The sequence below is a fragment of the Ischnura elegans genome (genome assembly GCF_921293095.1).
Source record: "Ischnura elegans chromosome 13 unlocalized genomic scaffold, ioIscEleg1.1 SUPER_13_unloc_1, whole genome shotgun sequence".
NCBI lineage: Eukaryota > Metazoa > Arthropoda > Insecta > Odonata > Coenagrionidae > Ischnura > Ischnura elegans.
Window position 1 is genome coordinate 14,968,633 of NW_025791657.1, and position 6,000 is coordinate 14,974,632.

The 6,000-nt window shown below is 39.6% G+C and overlaps 1 long non-coding RNA gene across 1 annotated transcript; it reads right to left on the bottom strand.

Annotated features, from left to right (window-relative positions):
* Positions 1 to 1,226: 1,226 nt before the first annotated feature.
* LOC124172029 lies at positions 1,227 to 5,037 on the bottom strand. Its single transcript, XR_006868049.1, has 2 exons — positions 4,598 to 5,037; positions 1,227 to 1,950 (listed from the first exon to the last, which is right to left on the bottom strand). It is a non-coding gene; the product is annotated as an uncharacterized LOC124172029 (long non-coding RNA).
* Positions 5,038 to 6,000: the final 963 nt, after the last annotated feature.

Consider the following 6,000-nt stretch of genomic DNA (forward strand, 5'->3'; position numbering starts at 1 on the left):
AGATCGGGAATTAGAAGGAAGGTACATGAATCCTTCGTGAAAAATAATCCTCCGAATCTAAAATCCATCTTAAATTCGGTAAATATGGATAGTATTCTCCCAGATTACAAAAGGACAACACTATATCGTCTTCTTTTGGACATAGGCTTCGTGTACGAACGCAGACGGAAAAGAATCATCCTTATCGAAAGGGATGATATTATTCGTTGGTGGGACAATTAATTATTTAAGGTAGCTAAACAATATCGTCGCGAGCACAGGACTAGTGTATTCACAGGCGAAAGTTGGATTAATGTTGGACAAATAGTGAACATTAGTTTGCGAAACAAACAATTATAAAATCCGCGTCAAGCTTTCCTGGCTGGACTAAATACTGGGCTTGGCTCCCACTTCCCTAGGAGGACGATTAGCAATTATACACGCAGGAACGTAAAATGGGTTCATAAAAGGAGCATCGCATGTGTTTCTGTACAAAAAGAACTCAATTCATGAGCATGAAGAAGTGGGTGGCGAGTGTTACGAGAGATGGTTTTAGCACTCACTTCTTGCAAACTTACCCGAAGGATCAATTATAGTGGTAGATAATGCCTCTTGTTACTCAAGGAAATTAGAATCCTTGCCTACAACAAGGTGGAGGAATGAGAACATTAAGAAAATTATCTTTGAAGATGTCCGCTTGAAAAGAGATCTTTAATTTACAATAAACCAAGTACGGGAAAATTTTGAAAAATTACAGATTGATGATGTCCTATACAACATCGCCTTTCATGTAATACCAGCAGAAGCCTAAAAATATTGCATAATATGGAAGGAATAGAAATTTTGTCTCATTCAGGAGTGGCGATATTCCGGATTATTCCGAAGTGTATGTGGCTGGGTGGTAGAGAGTTATTACCCAATCAGAAGTGCTGCCCCTTCCACCTCACCGTCCCCCTCCCTTTTTTCCTCAATTCGGCTGACCAGCGTTGCCAAACTGTGTAAATAACTGTTCGTGAGACAGTACAAGCACAATCTCCACAGATTAAGTTTGGCAACACTGCAAGCTGGAGAGTGATGTTCACTGGATGAAAGTGTGAGAGAGACTGTGGCCTCGTACACACTTTCACCAGCCATTCTTCTCTGATCATTCTACTCTGAAGCTAGAAGAGTGGGGGGGCTCAAACACGTTTGGTGTATAAAATGATAGATATATAACTGAAATTCATCTTCAAATAAATGTACTAAACTATTTTGCCAATGGTAATATGTTTTCAATTTATTTCCATATTTTGTAACTACAACAAAATTCGTTTGGCGTGGTTGGCATTTTAATGAAACAAGTAATTTGTAATGCATTCTTTCAATTTTTTCAGCAATGTATCTCAAGCTATTTTAGCACGAGATATGAACATGAAATAGTAGGAAGACACAATTGGGTTTAGATGTACATGGTATAAAATAGCAATTTTGATGTAATAACTCACATTTGACCTTGTATATTAGCTTAATTAAGGCTGAGTTAATTAAATAGCACGTACACATAGTTAAAACTCAGCCATATTAAAGATTGTATGAAATTTTATGAAGGCTTAATGAAACTTGCGTAAATTGGCACACAGATTGTGTAAACCGTGTACATCCTGTATTAAGTTGTATAAAGTCACGACTCAATGCAATTGGAAGTATATACATTTCTGCATGCAACGTATAAATATTTTATGCAATTGAATAGGAATGCATACAAATTTTATTTAGGTTAATACAATTTTTATTAATGGGGTAATGCTATTTATCAAAATCCTAATTTAATCAAAATGTAACCATTATTCTATACATGTGAGTTAAAGAGTAAACCGAATCAGTTTACAGTACACTGGGATGTTTGATAATAATCTGATGAACATAAACGGAATTTTCCTCTTCGGGATGGCCCCATCGTATCCTCCAAAGTATATGAAGCTACATTCATCGCTGAAAGAAGTACAAATGAACAAAATGGGTATCACCTTTGAAGGAAACTAAGGAATGTTAACTGAAAATACAACTTTAATATCAATATTTGGTCCATGAACTACCACTGCCAAAATTATGCCAACAGTTTTCAACTATCTCTGCTCTTCAGTGAAGTTTTCTTGGGTTTTGCACCGGGTCAGGTTCGCCATTTTTCCTTCCGTGGAAGCAGAAATGGAGAACCTAACCCGGTGCGAAATCCGAGAAAACTTCACGGCAGTTGTTCGCCGGGAAAAAACCAAAATTATATAACTCTGCTCTGATAAAAATCCATGCTTTGGTGAGTGAGATTAGTTGGATCTTTCCTGACTATCAAATGTTAACATTTTTTGGCATCAGGCATCAATTAGTATATTATTGCTATAAAAAGTTATATACTGGAAATAATTTCATAATATGGGATATGGAGTTTTTGAATCTATTCGTAAGAATTATTGCTTTGAAATGAAAAAAAACTTACAGGGGGGACCACGCGCCTAGTAGTGGTTCTGTTGAATGGGCCTTACTTTGGCTGTAATTAATTAATTTTCATGCGGTATTTTCAACAGCCGTATATAATTCCAAAAGTTCGCACCATTCAGCAGATGGGCCAAGTGAGGTAGTAGTAGCGTACGAGATACCCACCCAGGGGGCCAGGGTTATGAGCTTTGTCATGGTAATTTATTTTTTTTTCTTCATCGTGATTATACGGCATCAAATTTTTCATTAATTTTAATTGCGACGAGCATAGACATGAGACAATTTTTTATCATCATAATGGCGTTTAATTATTTAAGCAGTGTCATTTCAAACGCGGAGATACAACGACTACACTAGATAGGGTTGGTGTTCGCTAAATATTGACTTTTTCTTTTCTTATGCTGATCAACTTCCACATTAAAAATGAAAACCCCTCTTGCGAGAGCAAATGCCATTAATTGCTCGCTGCGAGCAGCAATATGCGAACAGACATAATTAAAAGGAACACAAAACTAATATAGATTGCCATGTTTCTCAAACACTTGATTCGAATTTCAAAAGTTCGTATTCACTTTACTCCAAAGGGAGTTAACTTACACAGTACCTATGTGCTCCAGAAACCATTCCGAAATACAACTTCAATTGAAAAATACGATGTAATAGAATTTGATAACCCTGGACCAGGCGCGCTGGCGTATAAAATACGTCAATTTTCGAAAGCCAAGGATTTCATCATGTACGTACATTCTGGGCTTGAATGCTCTTGTGTATTCCTAAAACGTACTTTGACTGTTTATATTGCGAGTTCTCGAAGTTCGAGGTATCTTAGCTATTTTTTAGATCAGCTAGAGGAACCCGTCACCCGTGGCGTATAAATTACGCTGCACGACTGGCCGTGTACAACCTGGGTACATCTATATTTGTATCAGCTATAAATGTACAGGATTGAATTAACTTCGACAAATAAAGATTAATTTCGACAAAAATCGAGTGTTATTATACATGCACATATCATAGGCAAAGTACACCATTCGCACGGTTGGGTAAAAATAACAGTCGCGCACGACAGAGGGTTAATAGCAACAAATAAGCTAAATGTGTCTGCTCTCCGCTTCCCAAAATCTTCCGTAGCCCTTCAAAAATAATAACAAGAGGCCCACCAACAAATGTCATTTCTTCGAAAAAAGCCACTGTTATAGCCCCCATTAATCTTTCGGTGTGTAGAAGAGTAGCAAGTTTAGCCTTCATCTAAACGCGTTTGAAATGACACTGCTTAAATGACTAAACGGCATTATGATGATAAAAATTGTCTCATGTCTATGCTTGCTGCAATTAAAATTAATGAAAAACTTGACGCCGTATGATTACGATTAAGACAACAAAATAAATTACCATAACGAAGCCCCGAACCCTAGCCCTCTGGGTGGGTATCTCGTACACTAACACTACCCTACTTGACCCATCTGATGAGTGGGGTGAAATTTTGGAATTATATACGGCTTGTGAAAATACCGCATTGAAATTAATTAATCACAGCCAAACTAAGGCCCACTCAACGGAACCACTACTAGTTCAGAGATGCGTTCCCATTCCGAAGGCCATAAAAAATATGGCATTGAAAAAGGCGGAGCAAGGTGCGTGGTCTCCCCTAGTGAAATACTTCTCAACTCTTCAGCGACAATTTTTATGTAAATAAAATAGGGACATTGATTTCTTTGAAAGAAATTTCATTTTATTACTGCCAAACATATCTCCGTCCAATGAACCACTTTCGGGAAAAGAGTGGGAAGATAAATTCTGACTTAATCTTGCTGATATTCCAAAAAGTTTACATTAAGAATTTAAAATAATAATTTAATGGCCAACAGACGAGCGCTTTGGGTAACAAATTGAATATTTTAATTGAAACTTTGATACGCTCTGAAAAACGCTCCCGTCATTTAAAAAAGAAAAATAAGATTGACTTTTTGATCTCTTCTACCGAATGCCAAAGAGAAAAAACACAGAAATATATTTCGGTGCAGATATGGACAGTGTTAATAGTAAAATAGGTACAAAATGGAAGCTAACGGATAGGACAGGAATAAATGATATTATGCGACGATAGAAAAGGGGAATAATTAGTTTGTGGAATGGAAAGAGGACTCACCGTTGCCTTGGCTAGCAGTGTTGGCAACACGTGGTTACAGTACAAAGAGTGGTGGAGAGGGACATGCTGATGAAGGAGAGCTCTTCCTAATGTGGATCATCATCATAATAAGTGATAATTCCAGGCACTGCCGCTGCCAGGTAGCACACGTTACCCGCATGTGTCCTACAATCCAATGCATATCTGATACACCAATGGAAAGCCCCGCCCCTCTTTCTCCCCTCCACCTCCTGTAGAGCCCGCGTCCACTCACACTCACATTCTGCATCGCTCTGTTCATATGGCAACGCCTCATTTCCAAAGAATAACTTGAGAGATAATTGCGAGAGGGCCCAAGCTAAATAAGTACATACACTTTTATCACTACTACCCGAGCAAACCTTCGCGCCAAAATACACTGTCTCAGTCTCCAAATCACAAAATGAGCGCCATTTAGTCCCATCCCATTTAGTCCCGCCCAAATCCGCAAACTTATTCTTCATCCTTCTAATGTCATTAGACTCGCAGTCCACCACTACCTTCACCCGATCATGGCCACACAGATACTTCATTATACACGCAGTACAATCATCTTCATCATACAGTCTTTCATAATACGTACGCATGGTGTCTACTCCATCTCCATATACAATAGTAGTCCTACACAACATGGCGTTCACGCACTCCTGCCTAGCTTTTGCCGCATCAGAGGGAAGCGCAATCACGGCAGTATCCTCTCCCAGGCCAACCTTAATTGACGTTACATGCTCTGCAGTTGAAGTAATTGCCTCTTCCAAGCACCGCAAGAGTTCGTCACGTCCACACACCTGTGCTTTGAGTCCCTTCAAGGAGAAGGTCAACTGACGCTGTAGAAATTTCATTTCATTCCTCAATGCATCCACGGAGGACTTCAAAGATGCAATGTCTTTATCTGATGTAGCCACGGGTGTTGTGTAGGTAGCGCTCGTACTGAATGACGAATGAAGGTGACGCCTTATCACCTGGTCCCTCCGGTGTACCAAGGACACCAACTTTAGAACTTCTGAGCGCTCCATGTCTTCAGGGAAGCGACGAGCCATCTCCTCAGCTGAAGATAATGCGTCCACTTGATTGTCATCAGTCAATTCTGGTTTGGCCCCTCTCGCCAGTAGTTCCTCCACGCAATCGGCCTTCCCAAGACTCACCCCAACATGCAAGAGGGTTTTTTGCCGCACGCCCCTTGCATCCACATCTTCCAGCATGTCCAGCAGCTCTTTATGCTGGAGAAACGAACCAGTCACCAATGCAGCAAAGAGCCTTTCCTCCACAAACTCTTTGGCGACTCTATCAGAACCATTGACTGACATCATTACGAAAGTGTTTGTTGGGTTAAGCAGACAGTAAGTTGCCAATTGAAACAAGGAGTGGTTCCAATGGTTACCGAT